This window comes from Periplaneta americana, chromosome 10, assembly GCF_040183065.1.
Source record: "Periplaneta americana isolate PAMFEO1 chromosome 10, P.americana_PAMFEO1_priV1, whole genome shotgun sequence".
Lineage (NCBI taxonomy): Eukaryota > Metazoa > Arthropoda > Insecta > Blattodea > Blattidae > Periplaneta > Periplaneta americana.
Window position 1 is genome coordinate 122325024 of NC_091126.1, and position 18601 is coordinate 122343624.

Here is an 18601-nt window from a genome sequence, read left to right on the forward strand (position 1 = left end):
TGCATAAAACTGAAGATCCCTTGTTCAAGTCCTGTTGCTTGAGTAAATAGTTCGTAAATGTGGAATAATTTCAACATTAGCCAACATCAGTTATCCCTTAATAGAATTTGACATATCAACAGTCCTCAAAAACACATTTAGAGTGCTTGCTATGAAAGGTAAGAAGCAAACAGGCTGTCTTACTTCTGCAGAGAAGAGACCCATCATAACTGCCGTGGTATGCATGAATGCAGCTAGTACATTTATGCCCCTCACGTTTATGTTTGAATTTTTGTGGTTAAATGTAAGTTTTGTAAGCAGTTAATAATTTTGTTTATTTTTCACAATTGAAGACGGCCATGAAGTTGTACGTCATAAGTTCGAAGTTGTACGTCATAAGTTCATTGCAAAACTCACTGTTACTATTTACGCTCCTCTAAATCAATAGTTAAAGTCATTGTAAATTTGAAACAAGAAGGTACCGGTACTATCTGTAAGACAATTTCAAACTTATGTGTAGATTGACTAAGTATTCTCATATGCTACTACAAAATATTATTTTTCTGAACCCACTTAAGTCTTCAATATCCTAATTTTTAAAGCTTAGGTACAATGTTTTGTCCAACTTTCCCCTATATAATGCGTATTATTATTATTATTATTATTATTATTATTATTATTATTATTTTATTATTATTATTTATATATATATATATATATATTTTTTTTTTTTTTTTGCCTTTATTGTGCTAAAACAGCATGTTCCATTGCATACAATATTTGCAATACTACATGCTATGTTTATGTTACATATTTCATAATTCATAGTTGATATTCATATAGCAGTACATTATTGCAATATACAGAGTCGGTTAAAATAGATATTGCAATCCAAAAATTAAAATAAATAAAAATTATCTACTCTACACAATATATGATCAACTAGCAATTATAAATCTTATGCTTAAGTACATTACAAATCCATAATTAATTAATACATTACAAATACACATTACACATCCACAATTAAATTATCTATGTGCTATATAGAATCAATCCGCTCGCCAGTTACAAAGCTTATGCCTAAATGCATTATCAGAAAAATTTTGTACAAGTGTTGCAATATTACATACTATGTTTATATTATTAATCGAATTTGATATATGTAGAATAGTTCATAGTTATCTAGCAATACATTATTGTAATAGATAGAGTCAAATTTAAATTATACCTTACAAATTCAAAATTTAACATATGTATTACAAATCCACAATTTAAATTGTACCTTACAAATTCACAATTTAAAATATTATACTTTACAAATCCACAAATTTAAAATATGCATTACAAATCCACAATTTAATTTATACATTACAAATCCACAATTTAAATTGTACCTTACAATTTCACAATTTAAAATATTATACATTACAAATCCACAATTAAATTGTACCCTACAAATTCATAATTTAAAATATTATACATTACAAATCCAAAATTTAAAAATATGCATTACAAATCCACAATTTAAATTGTACCTTACAAATTCACAATTTCAGATATTATACATTACAAATCCAAAATTTTAAAATATGCATTACAAATCCACAATTGAAATTGTACCTTACAAATTCACAATTTAAAATATACATTACAAATCCACAATTTAAATTGCACCTTACAAATTCACAATTAAAATATTATACTTTACAAATCCACAAATTTAAATAAAATTTTCTACTCTATACAATGGATGATAAGCTAGCTTATGCTTAAATACATTACAAGACAACGTTGTACAAGTGTTTTAATATATTTATATGCTATTTTTACGTTACATACATGTTCACAGTCATTTAACAATACACCATTGCAATAGACAGAGTCATATTTGAATTGTACATCACAGATCCACAATTTAAAATCTTATAATTGTATGCTTATTTGGATTCATGTTTACAAAGTGTTGTACTTATTTGTGTTCATGTTTATAATGTGTTAAAGTCTATTGATTGTATGAATGTTTTAAATTGTTTGTAATGTTTCAAAATGAGTTGATCTTGAGCAACTGGCCACTTTCCATGATTCATTACTATTTGATGTCTGAAGATGTCCCTCTGCTGCTGAAGTTTTCTACACCTGTATATTAGATGATCCACAGTTTGGGCCTCTTGAAGACAGGAGCATGTGGCATCATTTATTATCCTAAATCTTTGGAGATAGGATTTTAGTATGCCATGTCCAGTTACCATAGCTGCAATTGAAGGCATCATTATTATCCTATTCTGTCTTAATCTCTATCGAACCGATGGGAAGAAGGTCCTGCAGACAGACCCTTTGGTCGCACTAGTCCATTCTTCCTGCCATTTTGCTAATCCTTCTTCTTTGATCTTTCCAATAATAGCAGTTTTGGTTTTTTAGTGTGGATGTTGTAAAGGACGCAATTCTAGAACAAAATTCAGAGCTGAATTTGCAAGAAAGTGATATCACGCCGAAATTCATATTCAAAGACAGGAAGGAGAACAGTAACCTCATTATTGTGGTTAATCCCGAAACTCGGAAGAAACTTCAAGAGAAAAAACTTAAAGTGGGATGGCACATGTGTGGTCATGATGATTATATAAAAATAAAATTATTATTATTATTATTATTATTATTATTATTATTATTGTTGCGTTCACATCACAGATGAAAAAGAAATTGCAAATGCATTTGCTAGTCAATTTAAATCTGTTCAACAAAATTGTAACTCTAATTTCATTACTTATGATTCTAATATTACTGACTGTTTGCCCCTGCCTAAAATTACATCCGATGATGTAACTAAAGCCATTAAAAAGCTAAAGCCTAATAAATCTAAAGGTACAGACAGCATTCCTAATTTTATAATCAAGGGTTGCTCTAATATTTTCATACCCATCTTAACTTTTTTATTCAATCTTAGTTTAAAAACAGGAATTTACCCATCACTTTGGAAGGAAGCATCCATTATTCCAGTTTTTAAAAATGGTAATAAAACAGTGTTACTAATTACAGACCCATTTCTATCCTAAACAATTTTTCTAAATTTTTTTTTTTAAATTATTCACAAACACATTTCATTTTATGTCAAAAATAAGATCAATTCGGCCCAACATGGATTTACTAGAGGGAAATCTACTACTACTAATTTAGTTTCCTATCTCAATCTCATTATGCCTGTTGTCGAAACTCAAGGTCAAATTGACTCAATTTATTTTGATTTTAGCAAAGCATTTGATGTTGTTCCTCACAAAATTTTATTAAATAAATTAAGTAATTTTGGTCTCTCCACTAACTACGTTAATTGGTTTGAAAATTATTTAACAGATAGACAGTCTTGTGTTCGACTAGGTAATTCTCTCTTGGTTCCATTTAATAGTTTATGCAGAGTTCCTCAAGGGTCTACATTGGGACCTCTCCTATTTTTATTATTTATAAATGATATAAGTAAAAGAATAAGTTCTAGCTGCCTTTTATTTGCGGATGATCTCAAAATCTTTCGTAAAATTAATAGTTCGGCTGATTGTAAAATTCTTCAAAATGACATTAATTCAATTTTACAATGATCTGTTGAAAATGGAATGAAAATTAATCAATCCAAAACTTTTGTTATATTTACTTCTCACGGAAAACTACTTCTCAAAAATTTAATTATTCTCTTAGTAATGTCGTAATTACTAAGAAAGAGTGTATTAGAGATCTTGGTGTCTTACTTGATTCAAAATTATATTTTCATGATCATGTGCAATATATTTATACCCATTCATTAAGAATGCTTGGTCTAATCAGATCTATAACTTATTCTTTTTCTACTCCTATGTGTTTATTAATTTTACACTATACATTGGTTAATTCCAAGCTTGAATATGCATCTGTTGTATGGAACTCCATTACTTCCACTGACTCGGCTAAATTGGAAAATATTCAAAGAAAATTTATTTCCTTGTGTTCTTATAGATTTTTACCAAATTCCGATTATAACTATGAGACTAATTGCAAATATTTTAATTGCGGTAGTTTGTTTACCAGACGTCAGGATCTTGATTATTTATTTTTTTGTAAAGTCATTAAGGGTGATATTGATTGTGAATCTTTCATAAGCAATATCAGTCTTCATATTCCTGCTAAGGGTTTAAGATTTCATAAAATGTTTTATAATAGGAATTCTAAATCTCTCTCTCCGGTCTGCAGATGTATTAAATATGCTAATTTGCATGGATTGAACTTGGATCCATTTAATGTGTAGTATATCTTTTGAGTTTTTATGTTAGTTTTATTAATTTATGCCATTGTCAAGATATGTATTATACTATTCTTGTCAATTCATATCTTTACAATATTACTTATATTATTCCAGTCTTCATTTATTTGATTTCATTAATACATTTGTAATTCATTCTATTAAATTGCCATTATTTTAATTATCTCACTGAACTAATTTTAATAATTATTATTTGTGCTATTTATTTTGTTGCATTTGGTCAATTGATTAATGTAGACTATTATATTGATTGTATTTCATCTCACTGCCATTTCTATCATTCATTCTCATCATCATTTTTTGTTTTGTTTGTATCTTGTGCTAAACTGTAATTGGCCTTGTGCTGTTGTTTCGCACATTAATGTTATAAATAAATAAAATAAATAAATATATTATTATTATTATTATTATTATTATTATTATTATTATTATTATTATTATTGGACACACACAATATTATCAAACTGTAACGATTCCTGAATTCTGGATCAGAGGATTCATTATGAAATGTGTTAAAGACAAATGAATATAATATAGTATGCAAAATATAAACAAACACGCACATAACACAAAGCAAAGAAATAAGATTGAAAGTAACATACTTGTAAAAAAGTTGTTTGGCAAAATACGCGTGGGTAGCTCTGATATTTCTGATATTTTTTACCGAAGTCCTGTGACTGGAGTACTGTTAAAGCTAATTCTGTATCTCTCTCCCTTCATTGTAGGCCTACTTCGAAGGGACCTATTGGTCCTATTCAAAGCAGAGAAATGTCTTCCCTCTTCTGAATTTGCTATTGGCGCACTTGATATTAATTTCAGAATCTTCATAATTTCACTGAAAGTGTCATGAAATTAAATATTGTATTAGGTAAAATATTAAAATAAAAAGTCGTCTTTAGTAATCTAGCAGATACCGGTACCTTGCTAACCGCTGGATCCGAGGTTCATGAGTTCAAACTAGACTTAGTGCAATTATGTTTTGAGCAATAAATCCTAGTTCAGGGGAAAGTAAAATGTAGATTTATGGAACATAAAAGCCCTATCTTAATATATAAAAGTGAATGTGGGTATGTACGTACTGTAATGGCAAAAAGACTGGGCCGACTCTTGGTCGATAGAAATGCTATATATACAGACGTGGACAAATTATTAACAAAGTTGACGATTTTTATGACAAATCTGTTTGCAAAATTTGACTTTTCAATTTAGACCACAGTTGACAATTTTGCATATTTCTATCATTACAATAAATAGAAATATGCAAAAATGTCAACTGTAGTTTAAATCGAAGAGTCAAATTTTGTAAAGATATATAATAAAAATCTTCATATTTTGCTAATAATTTGTAAATGTGCAAAAATGTCAACTGCTGTTTAAATTGAAGAGTCAAATTTTGTAAAAATATAAAAACAAATTTTCAGTTTTGCTAATAATTTGGAAATATCCAAAATGTAAACTGTAGTCCAAATTGAAGAGTCAAATTTTGTAAAAAATATAATAAAAATCTTCAGTTTTGCTAATAATTTGTAAATATGCAAAAATATCAAATGTAGTCCAAATTGAAGAGTCAAATTTTGTAAAAAAAAAAATACAATACAAATCTTCAATTTTGCTAATAATTTCGAAATACGCAAAAATGTCAACTGTAGTCTAAGCTGAAGAATCATATTTTGTAAAAATATGTAATAAAAATCTTCAATTTTGCTAATAATTTGTCCACGTCTGTATATATATATATATATATATATATATATATGAAGCCTCCAATTCCAAAACTGTCTACATCCATTCCTAACAATTTTCAGGAAACGCCAAAAACTGATAACTTTTTTCCTAATTGTTTGCAGTGTTCGTCATATTTGAAGCTTATTTATGGAAGGAAAGAGGGAATTTAGGCACAACATTCATTAGAAAATTGCTAGAGACATTTAGGTAGATGACGAAACCGCCATTATCTCAATTTAAAAAAAAAATGGATTTACACAGTTTTGGAATTGGACGCTTCATATATATATATTATTTTACTTTTTAATTAATTTATTAGTTTAAATGTGAAATGGCATTTGTTCATAAACTCCGTTATGCCTGCCTTGTAAAAATATTATTGCCCATCACCTGTGAGTATTAATAGGCGAAACCTGGTCTGTATAAACAAAAATACTTGTTTCACATCCAAAAAAAATAGGACGCATATCAAACATAAATAATAATTAAATAAACAAAAAGAAATTGTTAATATATTAACAAAAGAGGCCTGTGGTGGGGATTAGTATCTCGTCCACAAACCACTTGCGTCAACAACTGTCCTCATTCTGCGCGGCATGGAGTCCAAAAGATTATGGAACAGGTCTAAATTCATGGCCACTTTCTCCCACGCATCTAGAACTCTGTCCCACAATTCGTCAGCTGTCCAAACGAGTGGTTGTTCTGCCCAATTCGAGCATAGGATCGGTTTGACTGTAGCCCACAAATTTTCAATCTGATTCATATCTGGTGATTTTGGAGGCCAGTCGACCAGGTCGATATCAGGCCTCCTTGCAAACCATCTTTGAATCTGGTTGGCGGTGTGTACCAGGTGATTATTCTGCTGGAAGAAAAGTGTTCCTTCTGGATATCGTTCTCAGGCCAAAATGTGTTCACAGACTTCTGCCATAAACCGACAGTGGATGTGTTCCAGAAGTCCTATCCCATCGTATGACATCCACCCCCAACACGCGACTCGACCTGTTAAGTCATCCCACGAAGCGTTCATCGCATCGGTGGCCATACGATAAACTAGGCAGGACCATTGTTACTAATGGAAACAATTACCTTGTCGGAGAAAATTACATTTCTCCAATCGAAGTCCTGTCGGAGAGTAGCATACGCTAGATGGTCCACAGCATGCTCCATCGTCAAATTTTCTCTCCTCACAGCTCGGCGACATCGTATGCCACGCTCTCTATTGACTTTCTGCCGTCTTCAAATGTAATGACGAGACAGAACATTTTAACAATAGACAGGAGTATTGCTTGGAAGAGAGAGGGAGGTTTATTATTTCTTAGAGTTTGGGCATATTCTAAGAGAAGTCACCACATAAATATAGCTTTGCGAGACGTATATGATGGCAAATTTGTAATTAAAAAGAAAAGAGATTATGGGAGATTTGAACCTGGAGCTATTATTATTAACATGCTCAATAGACCAGTGCCGTAATGACTTACACTACTATGACTGGTAACATTGTTTCGGCATAATACTTGGTTTTCCTGTTCATATTTGCTTCAGTTTATTTTGTATTTATCAATTTTATTATTATTTCACTCTTCAGAGGCCCTGACATATCTAGAATCAAACCTCCATTCGATTTTATAATTTATTTTAGACTCTTAAACAAAATACAGCAAATTTAAATGGTTTAATTATGTGTTACCTGGTGAACTACAGCTTTGACGAGACGAGCATGCACAATGTTATGTCTCTGGAACTTAGAAATTGTTGGCCGGCCCATTCTTTTTGCCATTAAGTGTATGTATGTGTGTATGTTATCTATACAAATCTATACGCTTTGAGCGATATGTGCCAAAGTTTGCATATTTAACCTTTATAACCAGGAGAAAAACATTGGCTACATTAAAATTGTGCAAATGGATGTTGAATTAATTAAAAAATAAAAAACAGAAATAAATACAGTCAAATATTCATGTACAATATTAAAATGCAATCTTCTATAGTCAATTGATTTTTATTATTTATTTAATGTAGGGCTGTAGAGTTTATCTTTAGCTGTGATAATGGCAACATGCAATAGTGTGAAACAAATAAACAAATTTGCAAATAAACAATGAGAAGAGTACATAAATAGTTTATCTCAGCAAGAATGATGGAATACATATAACATGAAAGGAGGAGTAACAAATTTTATATTTGGATGATCATCATCTTCTCTCTTGCTTCCCAATACTTCTCTACCAGTGTTGTGGAGGACAGATTGGGACAATCCATTAGATGGTCTGAGTCCATTACGATGTTCTGGTTGCAGAGTGGGCAGTTAGGATTCTGGAGTAAACCAATGCGGCATAGAAGTTTACCCAAGCAATCATGCCCAGTTGCTAATCGGAATTTGGCAACTGCTTCTCTCCTTGGCCAATCTGGTACCGAAGTTACATTGTCTTTCCATTCAGAGGTGCTTATGTTATCTTGCAGAGATTTTTTATAAGTTTCCTTTACCTTGTGTCGTATGATGGTTGATGCTCGACTGTAGGGTACTTCACAAACATAGGGCAGGATTTTAGTGCCTTTTTTTGCAAGAGAATCAGCTATTTCATTCCCGGGGAAACCACAATGGGATGGTATCCACTGTAGGACCACTTTTTTGTTTTTCTCAGTAAGGTTCCTAATTATTTTCCTGCATTCGTGTGTATCAGGACAAGGTAGAGGGTTAGAGTTGTTGGTGATGGCGGATATTGCAGCTTGGGAGTCACACAGAATTACAGCATTTGAAAATGTTGATAACCAAGGCAATAATTGTTTGAGAGCAGTTTTTATGGCTCTCACTTCTCCATCAAAGGCAATGTGGTCTCTGCCCAGTGATAGATATGTTCAGAAGAGCCTACAATATATGCCACCTCCAGCAGTGCCATCTCTCTCTATCTGTGACCTGTCTGTATATATGTGTAGCCATGTTTCTTCCGGATACCTCATCAGAATAGTTTCTGTGGTGACGGCTCGCAGAATGTCTCGAGGAGTATCATTTTTGTTACAGTCCTGAGTTAGGTCGAGAGTGTAGTCTATATTATTGTTTGTTGTATTCAACACTGACTTTCACGAGGTCATTGAAATTATAACACGAAATTAAATAACAGTGTTGATACACATCATGAAGGCTAAAACTAGATAATTCTTGCAATAAGTATCTTTATGCAGTCCAGGACCATATTATGAATTTCTCGATGCAGTTGTAGATAGTGAGCAGACTGTGTTTTATCCAACTGAATTCTTGAATTCTTTGAAACCACAAGGATTGCTACCATATAATTTAATACTTAATACTGAATCACCAACAGTACTATTGCGAAATATTGACCCAACAAAATTATGCAATGGAACAAGAATTGGTGTGAAAAAACTAATTGAAAATGTAGTAATAGAAGTGACAGTATTAACTAGCAAAACGAAAGGAGAAGATGTTTTTATCCCACGTATTCCTATTGTACCCACTAACATGCCTTTCGATTTTAAGTAACAGCAATTTCCGTGCGACTAGCATTTGTAATGGCCATATTAAAATATTAACCTGAAGGACAGTCGCTCAAAGTTGCAGACATTAACTTAAAAACTCCGTGTTTTTCACATTCTCAACTATATTTTATGCAAAGAAGTAGGAAAAAAAAGATTTTACATACATCAAAAAGCAATTCAATGATACTTTTGTCATATTGCTAATGTAGTATGTGAATGTATATAAGGCGACTGAAAATAACATTGTATTAATTCTAAAATATACATCTTTCAAAATATTGTTGTTCATGTCCGAAAATGTGTTACCTACTGAGAAATTTTAACTGTATAATCACGTTGCCAATGTAGTATGTTATGCATTGTGGAAAGAACAATTTCTTAATTTATAAAATACCGGCATACGTCTCTCAGAATATTAGTCTTTTTGTTAAAAAATGACTTATTGCGAGTTTATATTGTATCTGTATTCTGTGTATAAAATAAGAATCAATATAATATGTTCTGAATTTATGAGATATAGTTTCTGAAGTCATATTAAAAAAAATAGGCATAGAGCGGTCAAGGGGAAAAATTTTCCAATATAAACTAAATTATATACGTATATATTGATTCTTTGGTACGGCTGATAGAGAGATAAATTTTGGTTCTTGATGACACCCCAATGGGTTCAGACTGGGAATAAGGAAATTCCCCATTTATCGTCAGTTGTCTCTGAAATTCAAGTGAAAGCACACATAGACATGAAATTATGTGAAATGCATAGCTTCAGACCAACATTCAGATCTTATAATTATTTTATCTCTGCCTCTGTGCAACGTCACATTTGCAGGGAGAAAAGGAGACGGGAGAAAGGTTGTAATGCTCATTAATACGTTGACTCCCATGATAAAGATAAGCCACTTGAAATTTAACAGTCACTGACCGGCAGAGATAAAATGTAAGATCTGTAGAACATTGACACAATGCTAAGTGGGCCTATAGGGATCAAGGGGGGTTTGTTTTTGTTTTCCTGAACTTCAAGGCAATGCTAATTCATTTAAAGTTTGTGTGACTGAAGCCTATATATATATATTCGTTTGGCTTTACTTTATTAAATAAATTTTATAGTTTGATTTTTTTATTATTTTATTTATATTTCTGATGATTTGGAAGAGAAGGTTTGATGGCCTTAACTACGTCAGAATAAATAAATAAACTATATATATATATATATATATATATATATATATATATATATATATATATATATATATACAAATTAAAAAACATTTGTAATCTTCATCTTACGATATTGGTGATGTATAAACGTCCGTTGATGTGACATATTAATGAATTTAAATACTATTATAGTCACAGTCATGCCATGGTATGAAAGAAAGAATTTCACAACCTCGAGCGGGATTCGAACCTGCGACTTCCTGTACTCCGGTCAGGCGCCTGACAGGAGTACAGGAAGTCGCAGGTTCGAATCCCGCTTGAGGTTGTGAAATTTTTCTTTCATACCATGGCATGATTGTGACTATAATAGTATTTAAATTCATTAAAAAACATTTTAAAGTAAGGCACATGATGAAACGTTTCTTTCATTGCCAGATCTGCAGTTGTTTTAAATTGAGTTAATCCTTTCAGGCATTTGGCTAAGAAGTTCATTAATTTATGTAAGTGACGCTATGTAAAGATTCATCTTTATGGATGAGGGAAGCTTATTAAAGACAATTCGTTTTGGTTGTCTATAGTTGAGTTTCTGAGATTTCCAAAAAGTCTAACAACCAGTTTAAATAAAAAAGGACAACCCAGGCAATGCCGAGTGCTTTCAGCTAGTTCCTAATAAAAGGCTTCAGCAAAATCTGTAGGCTATTTCTTATTCAAGTTGAATTTCGACACAATAACCTCTGCAGTTAAACGCATCCTTAAACAGACTAAACTACTGCCACCATCACCACTACATTATCTAACTGGGTAATGTGCATGGATTTCATATTCCTTTAAAAATCGGTCTTATAGTGAAATACCGAAATAATTTCATAACATTTACTAGACAATTTAAGCCTGATCGAATGGAAATAAAGTGCGATAGGAATAAAAAAAATGTCATATAGCTCGAAAATGCCATTAGGCTGGCGTAACATCATGGCATACGGTACCGGTATGTTACTTCAACAACATAGCCTATATCAGATTCAGATGGAGTGAAGCTTTTCTGCGTTTTGTATTTGCTTATGGCAGTTGTTTATTCAGAAACCATTGCAGATAATTTATTATATCATCTATTCCTGCTGAGAAAATTCACATGAGAAAATCTTATGCTTAGTGTAGGTACTATGACAATAAGAAATCCGCTCACCATCTGTGTTCAGGCCACATTTTGTACTTCACATTTAACTTAACACTTTGTAATTGATTCATATGCATTCTATAACATATTCACAGATCATTATTTATTCGATTAACAATGCTTGCAAAATTAAACGAAAGCAACTCTTACAATAGTCTCAAATTAAAGCAATAGAAACTACAGTATGTTGGCTCTTATCTAGTGACCTTGTTGCTGCTAACTTGGGCTGTCTTGAAGCACTTGTTCTCTTTTACAAAGAAAGTGACTAGAGTACTATTCTTCTAAAATATGTCATATAAATTATGTCCCTAGAGAAAACATATTACCTATCTCACTTACAGATTAATATCAATATCATACCAACAGAATATATCTCAGTTCAAGTCTCAAAACAGAGTTCTAATATCATAAGTTGTTTTTTCTGCTGAAATTACTTCAAGAGTTATGAAAAAATACATATATAGGTCCTACCTCTGTTACAGAAAACGAATCAGATAGACAAAATCACCATTTTTGTCTGGAAAGTTGATGGCGACTTTAATATAAGTCCAATTAATCATTATCAAGCAGAGAATTTACAAATTTACAGAAACAGCTCTGATCGTGAATGGCTGCAGGAAATAGTAACTGGATTGTTAAAAGTAAATGACACAAGGTTCACCACATCGAACTTTGGTGAGTCTCTTTATATTAAATTACTCATAAAACAATGAAGACATTGTGCAAATCTGGCTTTCAGGTAAAGCTCCACGTGAAGCAGACTTGAATAATTTGCATAATATATACCGGTATGTTACTGTAGGTATGTTAACAGAAAACCACAATTCAAGTCACAGAATTTGTGTGCACTCGAAGTTGGGTTTCTGGTGTCTTGTCAACCCACTTGCAATGTGTGGATATAAATATTGAGATGGTGTCAGGTGTAGTTACTGGGTAGCTCAATCGGTAGAGCATTGGTGCGCTAAGCTAAAGGTCCCAGGATCGATACCCGCCCCGGAACAATTTTTTCCTTGAAATTATTCAATGAAGATATTTCTTGTTTGTTTTTATCAGTACTATTAATCCCGCATCTTAACCCCAATTTCTTAAACAAAAATCATATATATATATTTGTATTGTTCTTTAGCAGATTACTACAAATGTGAGGAAGACACTGATAATAATGTTCTACCACAATTTATCAATATACCTGAAATAAAATAGTCCTGATTTGTTTAATCAGATCTTCACCATATATAAACGCCCATTTTTAGACCAGTTACACCGACCATACAAAAACTGAAGATAATAGTTTAACTAACAGTAGCTACTATATTCGTTTTAAGTTAAATTGTGTTACAGATTTCTACCGAATTAAGGGAACCTGTTTCTTAAAATTACTGAATTTTCAGTATTGATAAATGTGACTGTATTATCTTAGCCAAATATTATCATAAAATTACAAGATTTGACATGGAGCACCTCAAGCATAACAGCAGCTGTGGTCAAAATTATGTTTGACTATCTTTATTTATTTTATAACTATGATTTAAATATGCATAATTAATATATATTAGGAACTGACAACTCTGAAAATACTAGAGCAATGTGCTTGAAACTTCTATATATATATATAAGAACATATTTAGTTAAAAAAATTGCTGTTTAAAGTTTCTGCACAACAAGGAAACCTAATTGATATTAATTTTATTTGATATACTAAGCTAATTTGCATTAAGTTTTCTATTAATACTGACACCTACTGATAATTGTTCATATCAAATAAATAATCTATTATTGGTACATCTCTGTGGAAAATTTCACAATGACAGGTATAATACTTTCTGACCCCAATTACTGGTACATCCCTGTGGAAAATTTCAAAATGATAGGCTATGTATAATACTTGCTGACCCAATTACTGTACATCCCTGTGGAAAATTCCACAATGATATGTATAATAGGGTATGAGTTAAGACATGTGATTCTGTAGGTAGCCTATCAGCAACATATTTCAAGGAAATGTAGAAAAATTCTGATATTATTACGTTACATATTTCTTGGTATGTTAATTATTTTATTATATATTTTAAGATTTTAAATTACATATATAATTACATATTTTCCTGATTTTTAGTACATAACTATCCGGGCCCTGCTCATTTCTATTCTCAGGTCTGAATTCTAATGTAGCAGCTTTCTCTTGAAAATTCTCTTCAAATTTTCTTTTTTCCTCTTCGTTTCAATTTCTTCGTCACCTATCTTTCTCTTATTTTCTTCAGACAAATATCAGCAGGACATGATCTGAATTAATATCCACTTCTGGTAAAGTCTTTGCTTTTTAAAGTAATTTCGGAATCTCTCCTGTACCATTATGTACTCTATATGATATCTGTTTTCGTTCCTTGAGCAAGTCCACGTGTATCTACTTCATTTATGTTGTTGGAATAATATATTTCCAACAATCATTGCATTTATTACAGAAATTCTCTCTGTCATTTCTTTTCCCAAATCCATATTTTCGAACTGTTCTTCCATCTTGTCCTTCTCCTACTATTATGTTCCAGTAGCTCGTTAGGATTACACATGCTTTCTTCATTTCCTTCTCAACTATATCTTCCATCATGTCATAGCTTTCTTTCACTTCCTCATCTGCTAAATTCACTATGTGACATGGACATTTGCATTAGCACTAAGTCTATTTTCTTTGCTAGTATCCTCGCCATTATCATCCGGTCATCTACATAATGTAATGATATCACTTTATCTTCCACATGTGGTCACAGTAGTACACCAACAATATGAATTCCTTTGCACTCACCATTTGAATAAAACAGTGGTGGGCAAAATGAACGCAACCCACAAGACAGAATTTAAAAGTCATCCATATACTGTGGGAGGGGCTGCACTCTACAGTGCAGTGACGGATTTACAGACAGTTGCGCAATTACACTCCTACCTACCATATGTAATTAGAAGAGTTCATTCACGTGATATAAATTAATCATTTTTCAAAGCAATTTCTTCGAAATTGGTATTTATATCTGTGCATGCTATTTTCAGTTGCGCAAGGAGATGAGCATCGTTTATGCGAGATCTATGGCTGGACTTTATAAATTTCATTTTAGAAAACAGATGTTCGCACTGGTAGGCTGATGAATACATACTCATTATTTTTTAAGCAAACTGTCTGAGCAGGGGATATGTAGTATTGGACATATTTTCAAAAATTTTAACCCCCCAGCAGACCTTCACATTCTGCTTTCAAGAAGCTATCATTCTGCAAATCCACTACCTGTAACTGCAATTCTGGGATAACATTTTCAATTTCAACATGAAAAGGAGTGACAAAAATATTGAAATCTTTCTCCATCCTTTGAAAATCACTAAATCTGTGTTCTTTTAACTCGTATAATAGGTGATCTATTTTAAAGATGTACTTATTTAAGTTAGCGTTCTGAATATTTGTAACTGATCCTAAACAAGAGAAATGGAAGAACCGCCTTTCTTGTAAGTGTGATTTCAACAACTGTAGTTTTGCTATAAATGATTTGACAATATCAAACATGTTAACAATATTTTGGCCGCGACCTTGCAGGCGGAGATTGAGTTGATTTACATGTTCACAGATATCAGTGAGAATGCCAAATCTCTGATCCAGTCGTTCTGTTTCAGTTCATTAATAACTGTGTTTCCCTGAAAAAAGAAAAAATGTCTAAACAGTAAATTTACATTCACTGTGAAGAAATTAATTTCTTATTATTACCATTGAAATAAAAGAATCTACCCTTTCCGTCATGAAATCATAAATTATTTCTCGCAGATTGAAGAAACGCTGATGCATTTTGCCTCGACTCAGCCACCTAACCTCTGTATAATACGTAAGGTCTTCATAATCTCCAGAAATATCATTCAGCGAGTTTTTAAACTGATGGTGCTTTAATGAATTTGATTTTATCTTATTCACTGTATTTATTACTGTATCCATAATATGCTTCATATCAATAGTTCTTGCACATAAGGCTTCCTGGTGTATAATGCAAAGAAATGTGATTAGTTGCTCATTATATCCAATTTCTTTTAGAAATGACACCAATCTGCTTGACAAACCCCCTTTTTTTCCCAATCATAGTAGGTGCACCATAAGTAGCAATCGACACGAGTTTCTGACATTGTAATTTTTTTTACTCAATAGATAAGCAGAGAGCATTAAAAATATCCTCGTCCGTTGTTTTTTCTTTTAATAGAAACTCATGTGTGGAAATTTCTTCAGCTACACCGCGAATGATTATTGCTAATTGAGGAATGTCACAGATATCAGTGCTTTCGTCCAAGGCCGGGTAGAACACAACAAATTTCTGACATATTCCTTGAACTTTTTTTTCAAGATAAACAGCAATATTTTCGATTTTTCTTGCAACAGAACGCCTCAATAGTCTGATGTTTTGAAATTCTTCTTTATATTCCGGGCACACTTCTTCTGCTACTCTAGTCATGCAATTCTTTTAGCAATTCCCCGTCGCTAAAAGGTTTCAATGCACGAACTAATTCTCAAGTAACAATATAACAGGCAGTACATAATTTGTGTTTTTGGTTGGTTTGTTCTTCTGAACTTCTAATGACGTTTGCTTTTAGTTCTTTTAGCTGGTTAACACGTTCCACACCTTTAAATATAGCATACAGTTTCGTGTCAGTACTTCGAATATACACAAGTTTAGTATACTATACAGTGCAGTAGAGTACAATATGTGAATATTTGAAATTAGAACCTGTATCAAAGTATTTGTTTTCTAATAAATGTAAGAATTATGTTGTAACAACATTACCATTAACACTAAGAAATGAAAACATAACATACCTTCGACTGTTTTGTGCTCAAGGTGTTGTTTGAAATAATGCCTTTTTATACATGTAATATGAAACTCCTGCATAACTTTACAACAGAGTAGACATCTTGCATAATCTCCCATAGAAATAGCAAAATATTTATGTTCCCAATCTTCTTGGAAACGTCGTTTATATCCTCTCAATTCAGATGCTTCTGCGAAAGACACTGTATCACTAATAATGAAGCTCCGAAGTACAGCAATCCAGTATAATCCGCCACGTCACTCAGTATTTTCGTGGGGTGGAGGTAGGGGAAGGTACGGGGTAAGGTTGATGCTTCACTGAGGTCTGCCGTCACTGTGGTAATGCTGCAGGAATGCCCACCTATGGAATAAAACAACCTAAAGACATCACTCACCAACTCACCACTATTTTCCTACCTCACTTCCGATATTCCCATCACATCCAACATCCACTCTGTTTCTTCTCATTTCATCCTTCAAGTTTTTCAACCTGCTTGCAGAAGAGTCTTCCCTCACATTCCACGTTCCAATTCTCAATATTCTTTTCTTCTCTCGGTTGGGTTTCGTCATAATGTGTCCTTCCCCAGTATCCCCCTCCGAGACATCTGAAGCAGGAGATAGTTTATGTGCGGAATTTTTTACTGTGGAAAGACTCGTCATGTTATGTTTGCAGTTTAAATGCAATTCTTATTTTATGAAAATCTAAAAAGAAAGATTCTTTGGTCAATTTTAACATACAGGTTTCTTAAATTTATACCTTGAGTAACCCAAGCTGTAAAATATGTCTGCTAATTTTACACATAGAGTAATTTTCATTAATTTAATTTGCAGTAATTCTTCCTATTTTTGTCTGCGATGTTTTGAAAGTTTTTTGCCATATAGTTTATGTAGTCAATTTTCAATATTAAGATAATTTTATAACAATATCATAATTATATAAGGATGTGGTAGCCTATATAATTCAATATGATGCGACATAAATTATACATTTTTCTTTCTTTTACATTTTGAGCAGAAAGAGAAAATGGACTTCAACTTGCAGAATCAACAAATTTCCAGGACAGCAGTAAAACAAAACAAACTAAATTAGAGAAAACAGGTAGGTATAAAATTATGATGCACCAAATACAGAGTGATCAGATGAAGTGTGCACCTACAGAAGCAACAGGGTTTTCACTGTGTGCTTCTGACGCACTTGTGGTGGGGAACGGTAGGCTGGCAGAGGCGATTACTGGTACTCAAGCATGCACGTGTTCATCCTGGCTCATTCAAGATTACTGAATCAGTCTCAAAGTGACTGGCAAGTGACATGGTACACAGTACGGTATATATATTCTTTTAGTTGGTTATTTTACGACGCTTTATCAGCTGTTATGGTTATCTAGCATCTGAATAAAATGAAGGTGATAATGCCAGCGAAATGAGTCCAGGATCCAGCACCGAAAGTCACCCAGCATTTGATTTTAATGGGTTGAGGAAAAACCCCGGTAAAAATATTAACCAGTTAACTTGCTCCAACAAGTATTTGAACCCATGCCCGCTCGTTTCACAGTCAGGCATGCTAACCATTACTTCACAGCAGTGGACTAGTAAGGTGCATTACATGGTGATTTCTTGTACATTTAAAGTGAAAGTGTGAATAAGTATGAACTGTGTAATGGCTAATCAAATGTTTACTACTGAACAACGTGTACCGGTATATATTTACATGATTCATATTATGTGTTAGTCTGCCAGCCAAGTATGAAGGCGGTTTGAAACACGATTCCTGGGTGTAAAAATTCCATCACACGTATAACAATAAATAATTTTCGTGATAAATTTCAGGCAATGGAATGTATTCAGCTTAAGAAACAAAGCAGACAGTGTAGGGATCTTACAGAAGAAACATTAGATGACATTGGTCATCAATTGGAACAGTCTCCTAAAAAATCTCTTAGGCATCTTTTGTTTTAG

General features: G+C 32.4%; 1 long non-coding RNA gene across 1 annotated transcript in view; it reads right to left on the minus strand.

Moving 5' to 3' along the window:
* Window positions 1-720: 720 nt before the first annotated feature.
* Window positions 721-18601, minus strand: part of LOC138707999 (uncharacterized) — a 109415-nt gene continuing 91534 nt past the window's right edge. The window contains exons 2-3 of the long non-coding RNA XR_011334519.1: window positions 17063-17250; window positions 721-2425 (exon numbers count right to left, since the gene is read on the minus strand). This is a non-coding gene — a long non-coding RNA (uncharacterized lncRNA). The remainder of the gene's footprint in view (window positions 2426-17062; window positions 17251-18601) is intronic.